Consider the following 23,232-nt stretch of genomic DNA (forward strand, 5'->3'; position numbering starts at 1 on the left):
CTCGCTCACACGAACTTGTTCCATCAACTAAAGACAGCACAAAGACAGAACCCCCTAGAAAACATAATAGACTTATTACAGGAAACGTAACACCGTCAATAACTATTTAACTCTGCGAATCTCTTGAAATTATTAAATATATTAAAGAAATATCATACTGACACAAAAGGTTCTTCCTTCTACTAATTTCAGGATCATGGGCTACACCATAACATAAAGCAAATACGTAGCCAAGCCAATAATTTAATGTTAGACAATGGACTTTTCCTACCTCACCTCTCACAATCTGAAGCCTTTTTTTGAACCACCTTCCCCTGGAACAACATTGTGCAAAAATCCATTGCGAATAGGATCTCTGGAAGACCCAATTTTAAGGGCAAAATAACCTATGTAGGCTAAAAGAAGACTCTAGACCTTTATACACATGATGGAAGATGCTAAAATGCCAATGAGATTTATATTTAATATTAGAGACCCCCGCATCAAAAGAAAAAATATGAGTTAAATAATTGTTAGAGAACCCCCTCATACAACCCAAGCCGCCAAAACAAAAACTGGAATATTCCAAATATAAATTCTGTAGATGGGGAAGACGAAACAGGAAGCATGCTGGTTAACCAAACCGAAATCCGACACTCCACAAAGCCAAATACATAATTGGAAATAAGCAAACTCCGGGACCAACACATCATGCATCAACCCTAAATTGATTACCAGCATTTAAGAGAGTAGTGAAATACTCTGCTGAGGAGGAACCACACTAAAGAACCTGATACAACAACAAAAATACAGCAAGATGTAGAATGATGGATTTTATTTTGCAATAAGGACAGCAGATATATCAGCCTATATAAAAGCATGGCCACTCATAAATCACCAGGCCAGTATGGTTACAACAGCAGAATATAATAATGAATCCCACATATCAATACACCAATTAAGTAATGTCTATAATGCAATGTTCGATGAGAGGTGAATAAATATTTGACCTCACGGAAAGCATACACTAATCGCCAAAAGCCGAATACAAAACCCCATGGCGGAAATGACTCCTGCCACCGTTAATAACTTCCAGTTGATGTCAACCTAAATTTATTAAGATACTGGCCTAGAGACATCAAACATTTGTCAAGTTGTTTTCACCTTAAGAGTAATATTAAGTGTGATGTAGAGAGTGGCATTCTAAACAACTTTAGCAGTTGTTCTTCAATCCTTCCTATTTTTTGAGTTATTAGCTTTTATTCACTAAGTGGCTCCATTTGCAATTTCAGCAATTCTGGTTGCTAGGAGTGCAATTTACCCTAGCAACCCGCACTGATTTGGATAAGATACTGGATATGAATCGGATAGGACTGAACAGAAAGATAAGTAATACAAAAGTAGCATTAACTCATAAATTGTAGCCTTACAGAACATTTGTTTTTTAGACATGGAGTCAGTGAACCCCTATTTTAAAAAGCCTGAAGTTAGAAGGAAGGCTCAATGTTTCAAAAACTAATAAAAAAGGAAAATAAAGGCCAAAGCAAAATAGTTTTTAGAACTAGCCGTTCATAACCAGTTAAACGTTACAGAAAAAATGAACTCCTTTAACAAAGCACCAGCTAAGGCTTTGTACGCAATGGACAGTCAAGCACGGGGTATCATGGGTGGCAATAACGGCTACAATATTTTGCTAGGGACACAGGAAGTAGAGACTTCCTTTGAGCCTTTGACACGAGACAGCAATTTGAAACATTTTATGGCTTTTAACTTCATGCACTCCATATTGGAATGCTGGTGTGACCTCTTCACATATTGCATCAGAAAATGTCATTACACTCAAAAGTAAGCTACTCAATCAATGGCACTCATGACCAATCTAATAGACATAAACTGAGGTGTGCCTCCTCTCTCCTTCTTTGTTTAACCTAACATTATGCCTCGTCCTTAGGCTTCCTTTGAGATATGGACAGCATTCCAAGGCATCAAAATTCTGTTCCAATGATACAAATCTTACGTAGCATTTCGTTTTTAATTTAAACAAAGCAGAAACAGGGCCTGCACATGCATCCTATCCCTTCATCCAACAAATATGACCAAGTCTACTGAATAATAAAGGGAAACCCAGATGGAGAAGATAAGTAACAGCTTTAAATGGGACTAACAACACAACGAACTTACCTTTAGCCATACAAAATTACAGAAGAATTCACTATAATATTAATATCGCCATAATAACATGACAGTATTGCATACAGGAAATTCTCAGGACCAAACAATGCAGCACATCACATGTGTGTCATAATCTGCCTCCATATTCTCCCTGTGATATGTGCCCTATACTTTGCCTGTGTGCGCCAATAGCCTCTGCCTCACTAATTCTGCGTGTATGAACAATACTGGTGCCTTGCGCTGAATCTCCACCGCCTGCCCTCCTGTGCCTGTGTGTACTCCGCTTTCATGTGCTCTGTATGTTCCAATAATTCTGTCTGCCTACTCTCCATGGTGTGTGGCCATTTTCTGTCTGCCCTACATCTGCCTGTGTTCCACATCTCCTGCCTACCCTACTTTTTTCTTTTTTTGAGTTTGAATTACCTCTGATTTTATATTTTCCCCACATTTGAACTTTTTTTTGTTGTCCCACCAATGTGATAATCATTAAGTGGGTGTTTTCCCTGATTTAACATTAACATTTTCCCAAAATTTACTTGTAAAATGGTGATCCTAAGCTTTGCCATTTGTTTTCTATCAATATTATTATTAGTGAAAAAAAAGGTTTACCTGCTAACTCAGTTTGCATGCCATTCGGTTGTGTCCTGTAAATAGTCAATTCCTAATTAGGCTGTACCTTAAGCCATGCACAAGTCACTTATTGCTGTAGCTTTGTGTATTTGACTGCAGAGAGCCTTGCATATGCTTTCCCTAGTGTAACATTAATTTGCAATTAGTAAGCCTTGTCATTAACAAAGTAAATATTGTAGTTTCAGAGTAAAAGGGAGAACGCTGTGCTTGACTGGTCAATTTGTTAGTGTTTTATAGAATGGCCAACTTTTAATTGGTGTTATTATTTACTTTTTATATTTTTGCATTATCTCCTTCTGGACTCTTTCCAGCTTCAATGAAAGGTCACTGACCTCACCAAAAACATGATCCACACACTTTACGCAGTGGTTTCCAGGCAAGTTTACATCATTCACATCAGTCCCTCCCACAGGGGGAGCTTAACAATCAAGGATTCTATCACATTCATACCTAGTAGGGTCAGTATTGGCGTGTGGGTTGTATAAAGTATTGAGCGGCCATCACTTGGGATGATGGAGTGAATGCTGTGTATGACCTACAGAACTGCATACTAGTGAAGAAGCACAGAATGCCAAGGTGTTTAACTCATTGCATGTTGGGAGGGACATCCTGATTGATAAAGCCTGGCTTTACCCCTCAATAGAGCAGTGATACCCCTCACCTTCATGGTCCGAGCGAACAGGCACTACTGTCTGTCTTCCGTAATGAGGTATGCCTTCTTCCCCACATTACAGTCGAGCGTGCACTAACAGACGGGACAGTAGCGAAGAGCTTAGCTTCTGGCTTGTGAGTGTAAAAGGGTTTTTACCTTAAAAGGTATATAATCATAAAAAAAATCCTACCTTCCGTACTTCAGGCGTGCCATTCTGATTATTTTCCCATGTCTTCTGGCTTCCTTTCTTATTTCTTTAGCGCCATCACATCATTTTCTTTGTCTTCTGGCTTCCTTTTCTTATTTCTTTAGCGCCGTCACATTTTATGCAGTGCATTACACAAATTATACTTCATTCACATCTGTCCCTGCCCCACGGGAGCGTACAATCTAAGCTTCCTATCACATTCTCTCACAGTTAGGTCCGTTATATGTTTATCTTTTGGCTCACACACACACACTTTACGCAGTGGTTTCCAGCAAGTTTACATCATTCACATCAGTCCCTGCCCCACAGGGGGAGCTTACAATCTAAGGATTCTATCACATTCATACCTAGTAGGGTCAGTATTGGTGTGTGGGTTGTATAAAGTATTGATCGGAATCACTGTGGATGATGGAGTGAATGCTGTGTATGAACTACAGAACTGCATACTAGTGAAGAAGCACAGAATGCCAAGGTGTTTAACTCATTGCATGTTGGGAGGGACATCCTGATTGATAAAGCCTGGCTTTACCCCTCAATAGAGCAGTGATACCCCTCAGCCTTCATGGTCCGAGCGAACAGGCACTACTGTCTGTCTTCCGTAATGAGGTATGCCTTCTTCCCCACATTACAGTCGAGCGTGCACTAACAGACGGGACAGTAGCGAAGAGCTTAGCTTCTGGCTTGTGAGTGTAAAAGGGTTTTTACCTTAAAAGGTACTGTATATAATCCATAAAAAAAATCCTACCTTCCGTACTTCAGGCGTGCCATTCTGATTATTTTCCCATGTCTTCTGGCTTCCTTTTCTTATTTCTTTAGCGCCATCACATCATTTTCTTTGTCTTCTGGCTTCCTTTTCTTATTTCTTTAGCGCCGTCACATTTTACGCAGTGCATTACACAAATTATACTTCATTCACATCTGTCCCTGCCCCACGGGAGCGTACAATCTAAGCTTCCTATCACATTCACTCACAGTTAGGTCCGTTATATGTTTATCTTTTGGCTCACACACACACTTTACGCAGTGGTTTCCAGCAAGTTTACATCATTCACATCAGTCCCTGCCCCACAGGGGGAGCTTACAATCTAAGGATTCTATCACATTCATACCTAGTAGGGTCAGTATTGGCGTGTGGGTTGTATAAAGTATTGATCGGAATCACTGTGGATGATGGAGTGAATGCTGTGTATGAACTACAGAACTGCATACTAGTGAAGAAGCACAGAATGCCAAGGTGTTTAACTCATTGCATGTTGGGAGGGACATCCTGATTGATAAAGCCTGGCTTTACCCCTCAATAGAGCAGTGATACCCCTCAGCCTTCATGGTCCGAGCGAACAGGCACTACTGTCTGTCTTCCGTAATGAGGTATGCCTTCTTCCCCACATTACAGTCGAGCGTGCACTAACAGACGGGACAGTAGCGAAGAGCTTAGTTTCTGGCTTGTGAGTGTAAAAGGGTTTTTACCTTAAAAGGTATATAATCCATGAAAAAAATCCTACCTTCCGTACTTCAGGCGTGCCATTCTGATTATTTTCCCATGTCTTCTGGCTTCCTTTTCTTATTTCTTTAGCGCCATCACATCATTTTCTTTGTCTTCTGGCTTCCTTTTCTTATTTCTTTAGCGCCGTCACATTTTACGCAGTGCATTACACAAATTATACTTCATTCACATCTGTCCCTGCCCCACGGGAGCGTACAATCTAAGCTTCCTATCACATTCACTCACAGTTAGGTCCGTTATATGTTTATCTTTTGGCTCACACACACACACTTTACGCAGTGGTTTCCAGCAAGTTTACATCATTCACATCAGTCCCTGCCCCACAGGGGGAGCTTACAATCTAAGGATTCTATCACATTCATACCTAGTAGGGTCAGTATTGGCGTGTGGGTTGTATAAAGTATTGATCGGAATCAATGTGGATGATGGAGTGAATGCTGTGTATGAACTACAGAACTGCATACTAGTGAAGAAGCACAGAATGCCAAGGTGTTTAACTCATTGCATGTTGGGAGGGACATCCTGATTGATAAAGCCTGGCTTTACCCCTCAATAGAGCAGTGATACCCCTCAGCCTTCATGGTCCGAGCGAACAGGCACTACTGTCTGTCTTCCGTAATGAGGTATGCCTTCTTCCCCACATTACAGTCGAGCGTGCACTAACAGACGGGACAGTAGCGAAGAGCTTAGCTTCTGGCTTGTGAGTGTAAAAGGGTTTTTACCTTAAAAGGTATATAATCCATAAAAAAATCCTACCTTCCGTACTTCAGGCGTGCCATTCTGATTATTTTCCCATGTCTTCTGGCTTCCTTTTCTTATTTCTTTAGCGCCATCACATCATTTTCTTTGTCTTCTGGCTTCCTTTTCTTATTTCTTTAGCGCCGTCACATTTTACGCAGTGCATTACACAAATTATACTTCATTCACATCTGTCCCTGCCCCACGGGAGCGTACAATCTAAGCTTCCTATCACATTCACTCACAGTTAGGTCCGTTATATGTTTATCTTTTGGCTCACACACACACTTTACGCAGTGGTTTCCAGCAAGTTTACATCATTCACATCAGTCCCTGCCCCACAGGGGGAGCTTACAATCTAAGGATTCTATCACATTCATACCTAGTAGGGTCAGTATTGGCGTGTGGGTTGTATAAAGTATTGATCGGAATCACTGTGGATGATGGAGTGAATGCTGTGTATGAACTACAGAACTGCATACTAGTGAAGAAGCACAGAATGCCAAGGTGTTTAACTCATTGCATGTTGGGAGGGACATCCTGATTGATAAAGCCTGGCTTTACCCCTCAATAGAGCAGTGATACCCCTCAGCCTTCATGGTCCGAGCGAACAGGCACTACTGTCTGTCTTCCGTAATGAGGTATGCCTTCTTCCCCACATTACAGTCGAGCGTGCACTAACAGACGGGACAGTAGCGAAGAGCTTAGCTTCTGGCTTGTGAGTGTAAAAGGGTTTTTACCTTAAAAGGTATATAATCCATGAAAAAAATCCTACCTTCCGTACTTCAGGCGTGCCATTCTGATTATTTTCCCATGTCTTCTGGCTTCCTTTTCTTATTTCTTTAGCGCCATCACATCATTTTCTTTGTCTTCTGGCTTCCTTTTCTTATTTCTTTAGCGCCGTCACATTTTACGCAGTGCATTACACAAATTATACTTCATTCACATCTGTCCCTGCCCCACGGGAGCGTACAATCTAAGCTTCCTATCACATTCACTCACAGTTAGGTCCGTTATATGTTTATCTTTTGGCTCACACACACACTTTACGCAGTGGTTTCCAGCAAGTTTACATCATTCACATCAGTCCCTGCCCCACAGGGGGAGCTTACAATCTAAGGATTCTATCACATTCATACCTAGTAGGGTCAGTATTGGCGTGTGGGTTGTATAAAGTATTGATCGGAATCAATGTGGATGATGGAGTGAATGCTGTGTATGAACTACAGAACTGCATACTAGTGAAGAAGCACAGAATGCCAAGGTGTTTAACTCATTGCATGTTGGGAGGGACATCCTGATTGATAAAGCCTGGCTTTACCCCTCAATAGAGCAGTGATACCCCTCAGCCTTCATGGTCCGAGCGAACAGGCACTACTGTCTGTCTTCCGTAATGAGGTATGCCTTCTTCCCCACATTACAGTCGAGCGTGCACTAACAGACGGGAAAGTAGCGAAGAGCTTAGCTTCTGGCTTGTGAGTGTAAAAGGGTTTTTACCTTAAAAGGTATATAATCCATGAAAAAAATCCTACCTTCCGTACTTCAGGCGTGCCATTCTGATTATTTTCCCATGTCTTCTGGCTTCCTTTTCTTATTTCTTTAGCGCCATCACATCATTTTCTTTGTCTTCTGGCTTCCTTTTCTTATTTCTTTAGCGCCGTCACATTTTACGCAGTGCATTACACAAATTATACTTCATTCACATCTGTCCCTGCCCCACGGGAGCGTACAATCTAAGCTTCCTATCACATTCACTCACAGTTAGGTCCGTTATATGTTTATCTTTTGGCTCACACACACACTTTACGCAGTGGTTTCCAGCAAGTTTACATCATTCACATCAGTCCCTGCCCCACAGGCGGAGCTTACAATCTAAGGATTCTATCACATTCATACCTAGTAGGGTCAGTATTGGCGTGTGGGTTGTATAAAGTATTGATCGGAATCACTGTGGATGATGGAGTGAATGCTGTGTATGAACTACAGAACTGCATACTAGTGAAGAAGCACAGAATGCCAAGGTGTTTAACTCATTGCATGTTGGGAGGGACATCCTGATTGATAAAGCCTGGCTTTACCCCTCAATAGAGCAGTGATACCCTCAGCCTTCATGGTCCGAGCGAACAGGCACTACTGTCTGTCTTCCGTAATGAGGTATGCCTTCTTCCCCACATTACAGTCGAGCGTGCACTAACAGACGGGACAGTAGCGAAGAGCTTAGCTTCTGGCTTGTGAGTGTAAAAGGGTTTTTACCTTACATAGTATATAACCATTAAAAACAATCCTACCTTCACTAGTATGCAGTTCTGTAGTTCATACACAGCATTCACTCCATCATCCACAGTGATTCCGATCAATACTTCAGGCGTGCCATTCTGATTATTTTCCCATGTCTTCTGGCTTCCTTTTCTTATTTCTTTAGCGCCATCACATCATTTTCTTTGTCTTCTGGCTTCCTTTTCTTATTTCTTTAGCGCCGTCACATTTTACGCAGTGCATTACACAAATTATACTTCATTCACATCTGTCCCTGCCCCACGGGAGCATACAATCTAAGCTTCCTATCACATTCACTCACAGTTAGGTCCGTTATATGTTTATCTTTTGGCTCACACACACACACACACTTTACGCAGTGGTTTCCAGCAAGTTTACATCATTCACATCAGTCCCTGCCCCACAGGGGGAGCTTACAATCTAAGGATTCTATCACATTCATACCTAGTAGGGTCAGTATTGGCGTGTGGGTTGTATAAAGTATTGATCGGAATCAATGTGGATGATGGAGTGAATGCTGTGTATGAACTACAGAACTGCATACTAGTGAAGAAGCACAGAATGCCAAGGTGTTTAACTCATTGCATGTTGGGAGGGACATCCTGATTGATAAAGCCTGGCTTTACCCCTCAATAGAGCAGTGATACCCCTCAGCCTTCATGGTCCGAGCGAACAGGCACTACTGTCTGTCTTCCGTAATGAGGTATGCCTTCTTCCCCACATTACAGTCGAGCGTGCACTAACAGACGGGACAGTAGCGAAGAGCTTAGTTTCTGGCTTGTGAGTGTAAAAGGGTTTTTACCTTAATGGTATATAATCCATGAAAAAAATCCTACCTTCCGTATTTCAGGCGTGCCATTCTGATTATTTTCCCATGTCTTCTGGCTTCCTTTTCTTATTTCTTTAGCGCCATCACATCATTTTCTTTGTCTTCTGGCTTCCTTTTCTTATTTCTTTAGCGCCGTCACATTTTACGCAGTGCATTACACAAATTATACTTCATTCACATCTGTCCCTGCCCCACGGGAGCGTACAATCTAAGCTTCCTATCACATTCTCTCACAGTTAGGTCCGTTATATGTTTATCTTTTGGCTCACACACACACTTTACGCAGTGGTTTCCAGCAAGTTTACATCATTCACATCAGTCCCTGCCCCACAGAGGGAGCTTACAATCTAAGGATTCTATCACATTCATACCTAGTAGGGTCAGTATTGGCGTATGGGTTGTATAAAGTATTGATCGGAATCAATGTGGATGATGGAGTGAATGCTGTGTATGAACTACAGAACTGCATACTAGTGAAGAAGCACAGAATGCCAAGGTGTTTAACTCATTGCATGTTGGGAGGGACATCCTGATTGATAAAGCCTGGCTTTACCCCTCAATAGAGCAGTGATACCCCTCAGCCTTCATGGTCCGAGCGAACAGGCACTACTGTCTGTCTTCCGTAATGAGGTATGCCTTCTTCCCCACATTACAGTCGAGCGTGCACTAACAGACGGGACAGTAGCGAAGAGCTTAGCTTCTGGCTTGTTAGTGTAAAAGGGTTTTTACCTTAAAAGGTATATAATGCATGAAAAAAATCCTACCTTCCGTACTTCAGGCGTGCCATTCTGATTATTTTCCCATGTCTTCTGGCTTCCTTTTCTTATTTCTTTAGCGCCATCACATCATTTTCTTTGTCTTCTGGCTTCCTTTTCTTATTTCTTTAGCGCCGTCACATTTTACTCAGTGCATTACACAAATTATACTTCATTCACATCTGTCCCTGCCCCACGGGAGCGTACAATCTAAGCTTCCTATCACATTCACTCACAGTTAGGTCCGTCATATGTTTATCTTTTGGCTCACACACACACACTTTACGCAGTGGTTTCCAGCAAGTTTACATCATTCACATCAGTCCCTGCCCCACAGGGGGAGCTTACAATCTAAGGATTCTATCACATTCATACCTACTAGGGTCAGTATTGGCGTGTGGGTTGTATAAAGTATTGATCGGAATCACTATGGATGATGGAGTGAATGCTGTGTATGAACTACAGAACTGCATACTAGTGAAGAAGCACAGAATGCCAAGGTGTTTAACTCATTGCATGTTGGGAGGGACATCCTGATTGATAAAGCCTGGCTTTACCCCTCAATAGAGCAGTGATACTCCTCAACCTTCATGCTCCGAGCGAACAGGCACTACTGTCTGTCTTCCGTAATGAGGTATGCTTTCTTCCCCACATTACAGTCGAGCGTGCACTAACAGACGGGACAGTAGCGAAGATCTTAGCTTCTGGCTTGTGAGTGTAAAAGGGTTTTTACCTTACAAGGTATATAATCATTATAAAAAATAGATAAAGTAGAGGACCAAATTAAACAACGGAAAACCAGATCAGCCTATGGACTCAATTACTAAATTAACTGTGTGATACAATAAATAATCTAGATCTTGGAGAAGCAAGTTTTATTGGGGTACCAGCATCAATACGTCTGACAGTCATGGCCAATTTTAACATCAATATTCTCTGCAATTATCTGAGCCTACAGTATCAGTTATCTGACAACAGCATTGAAAGGGCACAAAGGCTGGGGAGTGAGCAAGCCTAGAATAGGAAAAGAAGTCACCTGGTTATAGCAGAATTGATGTTACAGGCATATTGAAAAGTAAGAGATGTCCAGGTACAAGACTATAAGATACAGGTCTTTCCGGACTTCTCAGCCTAAGTATCACAGATGAGACAGAATTCACATCAATATGCAGATACTTATTTCAAAATGACATGCACTTCTCTCTTACATACCCAGCAAAACTATGTATTCATTTGAATGGTCTTCCCCAACCCCCAAACAGCAAGGGAGCACTTGGTTTTACACAGAGAGAACCAGTAGAGCTTTGAAAGTGTACAGTAAATCAGACAGCTACAGCGAAACTTCAATTTTGAGTACCCTGATTTTATATTTCTCACATTTTACATGTTTTTTTGTTGTCTCACCAATTTATAATGCATTTAAGTGGGTGTTTTTCCCTGATTTTACATAACATTTTCCAAAAGTTAACATAAAAATGGTGATCCCAAAATTTGTCATTTGTTTTCTATGAATGTTGTTATTGGTGAAAAAAGAGGTTTAAAATGCTAACCTGTTCCATGCCTTGGTTGTGCCTGTAAATAGTCAATTCTAATTAGGCTGCACCTCATACAGCCATGCACAAGTCACTTATTGCTGTAACTTGTGTATGTGACTGCCAAAGAGGCCTTGCATATGCTTTCCCTAGTGTAACGTTAATTTTGCAATTCTTAACCCTTGTCATTAACAAAGTAAATATTGTATTTCAGAGTAAAGGAGACAGCTGTGCTTGAAGGGGTCCAATTTTAGTGTTTTATAAAATGGACAACTTTTAAATTGGTTGTTATTATTAACTTTTTATAGTTTAGCATTATCTGCCTCCTGACTATTTTAAATGAAAGTCACTGACTTTACCAAAAAACAAATGCTCTGTAAAGCTATAAATGTATTCTTATTGCTATTTTTGATTGCTCAACTTTCTATTCAGGTCCTCTCCTATTCATATATAAGTCTTATTCAAATTAATGCATGGTTGCTAGGGTAATTTGGACAATAGTAACCAAATTGAGACATTCAAACTGTAGAGCTACTGATTAAAAAGCGAACTAAATAAAACACCACAAAGAATAAAAAATGAAAACCAATTGAAAATTGTTTCAGAATATCACTCTTTATCATACTAAAAGATGATGTAAGGGTTAACAACCCCTTGAAAGAATAAGTTGCTTTCACCAATTTCTATTGTCCCCGATTATACCTAAAGTTTTTCTGGTACCCCTAAAAATGTAAAATGTCGGTTCTACTGTATCTAATTTCAGAGAAGAAAACTCTCACTATCCAACAGAACAGGAATGAGCTGTCCTTGAAATGTTACGATACTGAAAAACAGGAAATGTTGGAATTGTAAATATGTAATTAGATGATTGTTACTGATGTTATAATGTCAATCTCTCTCTCTCAATTCTACCGTCTCTTATACAGAAGCCTGACCCACAAAAGTTCTGAAAGTTCTTGCTGGATATCAACTGCGGGGCGGGGTGGAGCCAGGGCTTACCTGACAATGCACAGCTAAGACTTCATGACAGAACACTCAGATGAATACAGGTAACATCACAACCAGCATGCTACACATGTTCAAACAACATATGAGACAGTTTCTTAGAATGTAGGTTGGTTGACCTCGTCAATAAAAAGAAAAAAGATATTAACAAATCTTAAGAAACAAAAACCCAATAGAATATTGTTCTAAAAGAACCTCTGGAAATCGGGAGATACTAGTGTGCTTAAAGCGGCATGGATATGTGGATTCCTATCAGCTCTCTATAAATCCAAACAAAGGGGAGCAGCCATTCTTATTTGCACATCTCTGTCATACAAATTGTATGACCCGGTTTTAAGTGGCTATTTAATATTGTATATTATATGTATATCAGATATCAGACAAAAAATACATGGTAGCCAACATATATGCACTAAATAGCTGAAATCGGGACATTTTTACTTGCCTCACGCAGAAACCTGTGGAAACCTCCTCACCAAACTTGTTCTCCAACTAAGACACACAAAGACAGAACCCCCTAGAAAACATAATAGACTTATTACAGGAAACGTATACCACCTCAAAAACTATTTAACTCTGCTGAATCTCTTGAAATTATTACACCCCAGGGAAAGACAATATTCATACTGACACAGAAAGGTCTCTTCCTTCTACTAATTTCAGATCATACACCAATACACTTAAGCAAATACTTAGCCAAACCAATAATGCAATGTAGACAATGGACTTTCCTACCTACCTCTCACAATCTGAACCTTTTTGAACCACCTTCCTGGAAAAAGCATTGGCAAAACTCCATTGAGAATAGATCTCTGGGAAGACCCAATTTTAAGGGCAAAATAACCTATGTAGCTAAAAGAAGACTCTACCTTTATACAAATGATGGAAGATGCTAAAATGGCCCATGAGATTTATATTAAATATTAGAACTCCGCAAAAAGAAGAAATAAATATGGAGGTTAAATAATCGTTAGAAACCCACATACAAACCCAAGCCAAAACAAAAACTGGAATATTCCAAATATAAATTCTGTAGATGGGGAAACGAAACAGGAAGCATGCTGGTTAACCGAACCAAATCACACTCCAAAGCCAAATACATATTAAAATAGCAAACTCCAGGGACCAACACATCATGCATCAACCCTAAATTGATTACCAGCATTTAGAGAGTAGTGAAATACTCTGCCGAGGAACCACCTAAAGACCTGATACAACTAACAAAAATACACAAGATGTAGAATGAGATGTTTAATTTGCCAATAAGGACAGCAGATATATCAGGCCTAATAAAAGCACTGGCCACTCATAAATCACCAGGCCCAGATGGTTACACAGCAGAATATAATAATGAACCCACATATCATACACCAATTAAGTAATGTCTATAATGCAATGTTCGAGAGAGGTGAAATAAATATTGACCTCACGGAAGCATACACTAATCGCCAAACCGAATACAAACCCCATGCAAATGACCTCCTGCCACCTAATATTCCAGTTGAATGTCAACCTTAAAATTATTAAGATACTGGCCTAGAGACATCAACTTGTCAAGTTGTTTTCACCTTAAGAAGTATATTAAGTGTGATGTAGAGAGTGGCATTCTAAAACAATTAGCAGTTGTTCTTCAATCCTTTCCTATTTTTGAGTTATTTAGCTTTTTATTCACTAGTGCTCCATTTTGCAATTTCAGCAATCTGGTTGCTAGGATGCAAATTACCCTAGCAACCCTGCACTGATTTGAATAAGATACTGGAATATGAATCGGATAGGGACTGAATAGAAAGATAAGTAATAAAAAGTAGCATTAACTATAAATGTGTAGCCTTACAGAACATTTGTTTTTTAAATGGAGTCAGTGACCCCTATTTTAAAGCTGGAAGTTAGAAGAAGGCAAATGTTTCAAAAACTATAAAAAAGGAAAAATAAAGGCCAAAGCAAAATAGTTTTAGAACTAGCCATTCTATAACCAGTTAAAAGTTAACAGAAAAAATGAACACCCCTTTAACAAAGCACCAGCTAGGCTTTGTACGCAATCGACAGTCAACACGGGGTATTAGGGTGGCAATAACGGCTACAATAATTTTTGCTAGGGACAAGGAAAGTAGAGACTTCCCTTTGAGCCTTGACACGGAGACAGCATTTGAAAACATTTTATGGCTTTTACTTCAGTGCACTCCATATTGGAATGCTGGGTGACACTTTCACATATTGCATCAGAAAATGTATACACTCAAAATAAGCTACTCATCAATGGCACCATGACCAACTCAATAGACATAAACTGAGGTGTGCCTCCTCTCCCTTCTTTTGTTTAACCTAACATTATGCCCTCTCCTTAGGCTCCTTTGAGATATGACAGCATTCCAAGGCATCAAAATCTGTTCACATGAAACAAAGCTTACAGCATTTCGTTTTATTTAACAAAGCAGAAACAGGGCCTGCCACACATCCTATCCTTCATCCAACAATATGGCCAAGTCTAATGAATAATAAAGGGAAACCCAGATGGAGAAGAAAATACAGCTTTAAATGAGCTAAGAACACAATCACTTACTTTAGCAGACAAATACAGAAGAATTCACATAATATATATGCATATAACATCACATATTGCATACAGGAAATTCTACAGGAAACCAAACAATGGCAAGCACATCACATGTGTGTCATAATCTGCCTGCCATATTCTCCCTGTATGTGCTATACTTTGCCTGTGTGTGCCATACTCTGCCTGCACTATTCTGCGTGTATGAACAATACTGTGCTTGCGCTAATCTGCCTCTGAGTACCACACCAGCTTCCCTCCTGTGCCTGTGTGTGCCATACTCTGCTTTCATGTGCTCTGTATGTTCCATATTCTGTCTGCCCTACTCTACATGTGTGTGCCATTTTCTGTCTGCCCTACACTGCCTGTGTTCTACATTCTGCCTACCCTACTTTTTTCTTTTTTTGAGTTTTGAGTACCCTGATTTTATATTTCCCACATTTGACTTTTTTTTTGTTGTCCCACCAATTGATAATGCATTAAAGTGGGTGTTTTCCCTGATTTTACATAACATTTTCCAAATTTTAACTTGAAAATGGTGATCCAAAAATTTGCCATTTGTTTTCTATGAATGTTATTATTAGTGAAAAAAAAGGTTTAACCTGCTAACCAGTTGCATGCCTTGGTTGTGCCTGTAAATAGTCAATTCTAATTAGGCTGTACCTCATACAGCCATGCACAAGTCACTTATTGCTGTAGCTTGTGTATTTGACTGCCAGAGAGGTCTTGCATATACTTTCCCTAGTGTAACATTAATTTTGCAATTAGTAACCCTTGTCATTAACAAAGTAAATATTGTATTTCAGAGTAAAGGAGACAGCTGTGCTTGAACTGGTCCAATTTTAGTGTTTTATAGAATGGCCAACTTTTAAATTGGTTGTTATTATTTACTTTTTATATTTTTGCATTATCTGCCTTCTAAATCTTTCCAGCTTTCAAATGAAAGTCACTGACCTCACCAAAAAACAAATGCTCTGTAAAGCAACAAATATATTCTTATTGTTATCTTTGATGGCTGAACTTTCTATTCAGGTCCTCTCATTTTAATATGTGTCAAATTAATTCATGGTTGCTAGGGTAATATGGACCATAGTAACCAAATTGAGACATTCAAACTGCAGAGCTGCTGATTAAAACGCTAAATAAATAAAACACCACAAATAATAAAAAATATTGTGGTGTTTTATTTATTTAGCTTTTTAATCAGCAGCTCTGCCGTTTGAATTGAAAAGTGTTTCAGAATATCACTCTTTATCATACTAAAAGATAATGTAAGGGTTAACAATCAGTTGCTTTCCCTAATTTCCATTGTCCCAGATTATACCTAAAGTTTTTCTGGTCCTCCGAAAAATATAAAATGTGGGTTCTACTGTAGATAATTTCAGAGTAGAAAACTCTCACTACCAAACAGAATAGATACTGGAAAACAGGAGCAAATGTTGGAATTTTAAATATGTAATTAGATGATTGTTATTGATGTTATAATGTCAATCTCTCTCTTAATTCTACAGTCTCTAGTACAGAAGCCTGACCTACAAAAGTTCTGAAAGTTCACAGAGGCTGGAAATCAAGGGCAGGGCGGGGTGGAGCCAGGGCATACCTGGCAATGCACAGCTAAGACTTCATGACAGAACACTCAGATGAATACAGGTAACATCACAACCAACACACTACACATGTTCAAACAACCTATGAGACATTTCTTGCAATGTAGGTTGGTTGACCTCACCAATCAAAAGAATAAAGATATTAACAAATCTCAAGAAACTAAAACTCAATAGAATATGTTTATAAAAGAACCTCTGGAAATCGGGAGATACTAGTGTGCTTAAAGCGCCATGGTTATATGAATTCCACTCAGCTCTCTATAAATCCAAACAAAAGGGAGCAGCCATTCTTATTTGCACATCTCTGTCATACAAATTGTATGACCTGATTATAAGTCGCTATTTAATATTGTATATTATATGTATATCAGACAAAAAATACATGGTAGCCGACATATATGCACTAAATATCTGAAATCGGGACATTTTTACTTGCCTCATGCAGGAACCTATGGAAAACCCCTCATCAAACTTGCTCTGTAAGTCAGACACAGAAAGACAGGACCCCCTACAAAACATAATAGACTGATTACAGGAAACCTATACCAACTCAAAAACTATTTAACTCTACTGAATCTCCTGAAATTATTCGACCCCAGGGAAAGACAATATTCATACTGACACAGAAAGGCCTCTTCCTTCTACTAATTTCAGATCTTACAGCAATACACATAAGCAAATACTTAGCCAAACCAATAATGCAATGTAGAAAATGGACTTTCCTACCTACCTCTCACAATCTGAACCTTTTTGAACCACCTTCCTGGATAAAAACATTAGCAAAACTCCATTGAGAAAAGATCACCAGGAAGACCCAATTTTGAGGGCAGTCATCAGAAGAACAAAATAACCTATGTAGCTAAACGGAAACTCTACCTTTAGTCTAATGATGGTAGATGCTAAAAAGGCCCATGAGATTTATATTAAAAATCACAACCCAGCATCAAAAGGAAAATATATAGAGGTCAAGCAATTGTTAGAAACCCACATACAAACCCAAGCCAAAAGAAAAACTGGAATATTTCAAATATAAATTCTGTAGATGGGAAAAGAAACAGGGAGCATGCTGGTTAACACACTCCAAAGCTAAATACATATTGAAATTGAACCAACGCATCATGCAACAACCCTAAATTGATTACCAGCATTTAGAGAGTAATGAAATACTCTGCTGTGGAACCACCTAAAGACCTGATAAAACTAACAAAAATATAATCAGATGCAGAGGGCGATGAGCATCAAAGGAAAAACATATAGAGGTTAAGCAATTGTTAGAAACCCACATAGAAACCCAAGCCAAAACATAAACTGGAATATTCCAAATTGAAATTCTAGGGATGGGGAAACTAAACAGGGAGCCTGCTGGTTAACCAAATCACACTCCAAAGCTAAATACATATTGAAATAGCAAACTCCAGGGACCAACACATCATGTATCAACCCTAAATTGATTACCAGCATTTAGAGAGTAGTGAAATACTCTGCTGAGGAACCACCTAAAGACCTGATAAATCTAACAAAAATACACAAGATGCAGAGGGAGATGTTAAATTTGCCAATAAGGACAGCAGATATATCAGACCTAATAAAAGCACTGGCCACTCATAAATCACCAGGCCCAGATGGTTACACAGCAGAATATTACAAAATACTGAACCCACATATCATACACCATTAAGGAATGTCTATAATGCAATGTTCCAGAGAGGTGAAATAAATATTGACCTCACGGAAGCATACACTAATCGCTAAACCGAATACAAACCCCATGCAAATTACCTCCTGCCACCTAATATTCCAGTTGAATGTCAACCTTAGAATTATTAAGATACTGGCCTAGAGACATCAGCTTTAGTTGTTTTCACCTTTAAATGTATATTAAGTATGATGTAGAGAGTGGCATTCTAAAACAATAACAGTTGTCCTTCAATCCTTTTCTATTTTGAGTTATTTAGCTTTTTATTCACTAGTGCTCCAGTTTGCAATTTCAGCAATCTGGTTGCTAGGATGCAAATTACCCTAGCAACCATGCATTGATTTGAATAAGATACTGGAATATGAATCGGATAGGGACTGAACAGAAAGATAAGTAATAAAAAGTAGCATTAACTATAAATGTGTAGCCTTACAGAACGTTTGTTTTTTATATGGAGTCAGTGACCCCTATTTTAAAGCTGGAAGTTAGAAGAAGGCAAATATTTCAAAAACTATAAAAAAAGAAAAAAAAAAGGCCAAAGCAAAATAGTTTTAGAACTAGCCATTCTATAACAAGTTAAAAGCTAACAGAAAAAATGAACACCCCTTTAACAAAGCACCAGCTAAGCTTTGTACGCAAGCGACAGTCAACACGGGGTATTAGGGTGGCAATAATGGCTACAATCATTTTTGCTAGCCCTATGCTGCCTGTCTGTTCCACATTCTGCCCGCCCTACTGTACCTGTGTGTGCCATACTCTGCCTGCAGTATTCTACCTATATGTGCAATACTCTGCTTGTTCTTTTCTGCCTGTGTGTGTCATACACTGTCTGCTGCATGCTGCCTGTGTGTGCCATACTCTGCTTGCCCTATGTTAGAACCAGGGCCCAGTGTTACTTTGCTTAGGTGCCCGTCATCACTAATAGCAACCGTTACGTTTGATATATTCTTTAAAAGCACCTAAAACCTCCTAAAACAAACTGGTACTGCCTATTCCAATCTAAATTATTTAAACCTGATTAAGTACACATGCATTATTTTCCACAAAATGTGTCCCTAGCATGTCTGTGCTGCACTTACTGGCTCCATTTTACCTTGCTAGAAAGGTTGCTTTACAAACTTTCAACATGATTAAAACCTGATTTAGTACAAATTAATTATCATTTCCCATCATATGTGTTCCTAGTGCATCTGTGCTGCACTGACCTCTGATCTAAAGCTGCGTCTGACAATCTTGTAACTGTTACTAGTGTTTTCAACTGTCACTTTGTAGTTCAACTATAGCTACAATCTGCAGGTTGGAAAGCGCTTCTCCAAAGTGTTACTGATTTCAGCTTGTCTTACTGAAAAAGTTCCTATACATACTTTAAACGTGATTAAAACATGATTTAGTACAAATGCAATGCTATTTCCCCTAATATGTGCCTCTAGTGCATCCGTGCTGTCCTTACCTCTGATCTAAAGGTGCATCTGACAATCTTGTAACTGTCACTAGTGTTTTCAACGGTCACTTTGTAGTTCAACTAAAGCTACAATCTGCAGGTTGGAAAGCCCTTCTCTAAAATGTTACTAATTCTAATCTTGTCTTACTGAGAAAGTTACTATACACACTTTAAACACGATTAAAACATGACTTAGTACAAATGCCATTTCCCCTAATATGTGCCTCTACTGCATCTGTGCGGTCCTTACCTCAGATCTAAAGCTGCATCTGAAAATCATGTTACTTGTTACTGATTCCAGCTTGTCTCACTGGAGATATTACTATACACACTTTAAACAGTAAAACATGATTTAGTACACATGCAATGTCTGGGGGCATAGTAGGTATGGTCAACCTGCACATGGATGCTTTTAGATCTGGGTTGGTGTGACAGCCTTTGGGTTTTGTTGCAACACAAGCTGTTCCCAGTGTGCAAATATGCAAATTGGGGATTTAACTAAAAAACCTAAAACCAAAAGGCACAACCCAATCCATCTGCTAATAGTAAGATCCACACCCTTGAGGTAAGGGAATTTGGTGGTGTCCCTACCTGGGAAAACGTCCTTATGTCGAGCTGTAGCTGATGGGAGATAAAATCCTGTTCACTTCACTGCCTTCTCTTGCCAACAACGACTTCCTCCCACAGCTGGTACCAGGGCATGATGGGAAAGTGTTTAGCCAATCAGTAAGTTGGCCTTAGACATATGGAGGATGCAGCTTCACAGACAATACCAGGACACTAGGAAAGAGGTAGTTGGGCTAAACCACTAGCTAAAATAAGAAGGGGGGAGGCAGCTAAGCTACAAGTGCAGAAATGCCAGAATCATTTCAAACATAATTCATGTTGTTCATGTCATTGCAAGCCTGATATTGTTAGCTGTTATTGCATGCTGATAGCTAATCAGCAGCTGATAGCTAATCCCACTGTGTGGAGGGCCCACATATGAACTGCTGGTAAAAATGTTGAGAGATTTACAGTGTTGTTACATATCATAGGCAGTCCTGTCAAGTGGCACAGATTTTGATCGGATTATGGAAATCTGGAAATCCCCCAGTTTAAGTACCTGTTTATTTAGAAAGATGGTAGATTGAAGCTCACCACCTTTGAAACCCCCTGGTACATTGAGTAGTACAAGTACTTGCATCAGGAAATTATACACTCATGTTCAAACTAAGCTACTCATCAATGGCACCATAACCAACTCAATAGACATAAACGGAGGTGTGCCTCCTCTCCCTTATCTTGTTTAACCTAACATTAGGCCCTCTCCTTAGGCTCCTTAGAGATATGACAGCATTCCAAGGCATCAAAATCTTTTCACATGAAACAAAGCTTACAGCATTTTGTTATATATAACAAAGCCGAAAAAAGGGCCACACATCCTATCCTGCATCCAACAATATGGCCAAGTCTCTGGGTATTGCATTAGCATTGATGTGAAACATTACTAATGAGTAATAAAGGGAAGCCCAGATGAAGTAGAAAATACAGCTTTAAATGGGCCAACAACACAATCACTTACTTTAGCAGACAAATACAGAAGAATTCACATGATATATATACATAACATCACACATTGCATACAGGAAATTCTACAGGAAACCAAACAATGGCAAGCACATGACATGTGTGTCATACTCTGCCTGCCATATTCTCCCTGTATGTGCTATACTTTGTCTGTGTGTGCCTGCACTATTCTGCCTGTATGAACAATACTCTGCCTGCACTAATCTGCCTCTGAGTACCATTCCACCTGCCCTACTCTGCCTGTGTGTGCCGTACTCTGTTTTCATGTGCTCTGTATGTTCCATATTCTGTCTGCCCTACTCTACATGTGTGTGCCATTTTCTGTCTGCCCTACACTGCCTGTGTTCCACATTCTGGCTGCCCTACTTGTTTCTATTTTTCAGTTTTGAGTACCCTGATTTTATATTTCCCACATTTTAAATTTTGTTGTCCCACCAATTTATAATGCATTTAAGTGGGAGTTTTTCCCTGATTTTACATAACATTTTCCAAAATTTAACATAAAAATGGTGATCCCAAAATCTGCCATTTCTTTTCTATGAATGTTGTTATTATTAGTGTAAAAATAAGTTTAAAATGCTAACCAGTTGCATGCCTTGGTTGTGCCTGTAAATAGTCAATTCTAATTAGGCTGTACCTCATACAGCCATGCACAAGTCACTTATTGCTGTAGCTTGTGTATTTGACTGCCAGAGAGGTCTTGCATATGCTTTCCCTAGTGTAACATTAATTTTGCAATTAGTAACCCTTGTCATTAACAAAGTAAATATTGTATTTCAGAGTAAAGGAGACAGCTGTGCTTGAACTGGTCCAATTTTAGTGTTTTATAGAATGGCCTACTTTTAAATTGGTCATTATTATTTAATTATAGTTTTGCATTATCTGCCTTCTGACTCCAGCTTTCAAATGGAAGTCACTGACCTCACTAAAAAACAAATTCTCTGTAAAGCTACAAATATATTCTTGTTGCTATTTTTGATGGCTGAACTTTCTATTCAGGTCCTCTCCTACTCATATTTAAGTCTCTTATTCAAATTAATTCATGGTTGCTAGGGTAATTTAGACCATAGTAACCAAATTGAGACATTCAAACTGCAGAGCTGCTGATTAAAAAGCTAAATAAATAAATAAAACACCACAAATAATAAAAAATGAAAACCAACTGAAAATTGTTTCAGAATATCACTCTTTATCATGCTAAAAGATAATGTAAAGGTTAACAACCCCTTTAAAGATTAAGTTGCTTTCCCCAATTTCCATTGTTGCGTATTATACCTAAAGTTTTTCTGGTCCAGAAAAATGTTACATTTGGGTTCTACTGTAGCTAATTTCAGAGAAGAAAACTCTCACTACCCAACAGAATAGGAATGAGCGGTCTTTAATTGTTAAGATACTGAAAAACAGGAGCACATGTTGGAATTGTAAATATGTAATTAGATGATTTTTATTGATGTTATAATGTCAATCTCTCTCTCTTAATTCTACGGTCTCTAGTACACAAGCCTGACCCACAAAAGTTCTGGAAGTTCACAGAGGCTGGAAATCAACGGCAGGGCAGGGCGGGGTGGAGCCAGGGCATACATGACAATGCACAGCTAAGACTTCGTGACAGAACACTCAGATGAATACAGGTAGGGTTGCCACCCAGCCGTTATTTAACCGGCCCAGCCGGAAAAACAGGTCTCAAGGCCGATGCCGGTATTTAAGAAATACCGTCCATTACACGGCCGGTAAAATTCTGAGGGGAGAAATGGCCATAGCAGCTTTGCCGCTCCCTCCTCTCTCCCTGCTCAAAATCCCCAGATATGCGGGCTGCAGCGCCTGGGACGTCACGGCGCTTACGTGACGTTGTGACGTCACAATCTCACGTGATGCCATTTGTGGGCGGAGTTACTGGCATCTTTAAAGATGCGAATGCAGGGGGAGCATGCTGACATAAACGGAAGAGCAGGGGACTGTGCGGACAGCCTGTCAAACTGACAGCACCGCGCACAGCTATGCACAGCAGAGCAGACTGTGGACAGTGGAAGTGTCTGGACTGCTGTATGTTAGGAACTGTTAGGCAGTATGCATTTATGCATATGTGG

This window comes from Xenopus laevis, chromosome 9_10L, assembly GCF_017654675.1.
Source record: "Xenopus laevis strain J_2021 chromosome 9_10L, Xenopus_laevis_v10.1, whole genome shotgun sequence".
Classification (NCBI taxonomy): Eukaryota; Metazoa; Chordata; class Amphibia; order Anura; family Pipidae; genus Xenopus; species Xenopus laevis.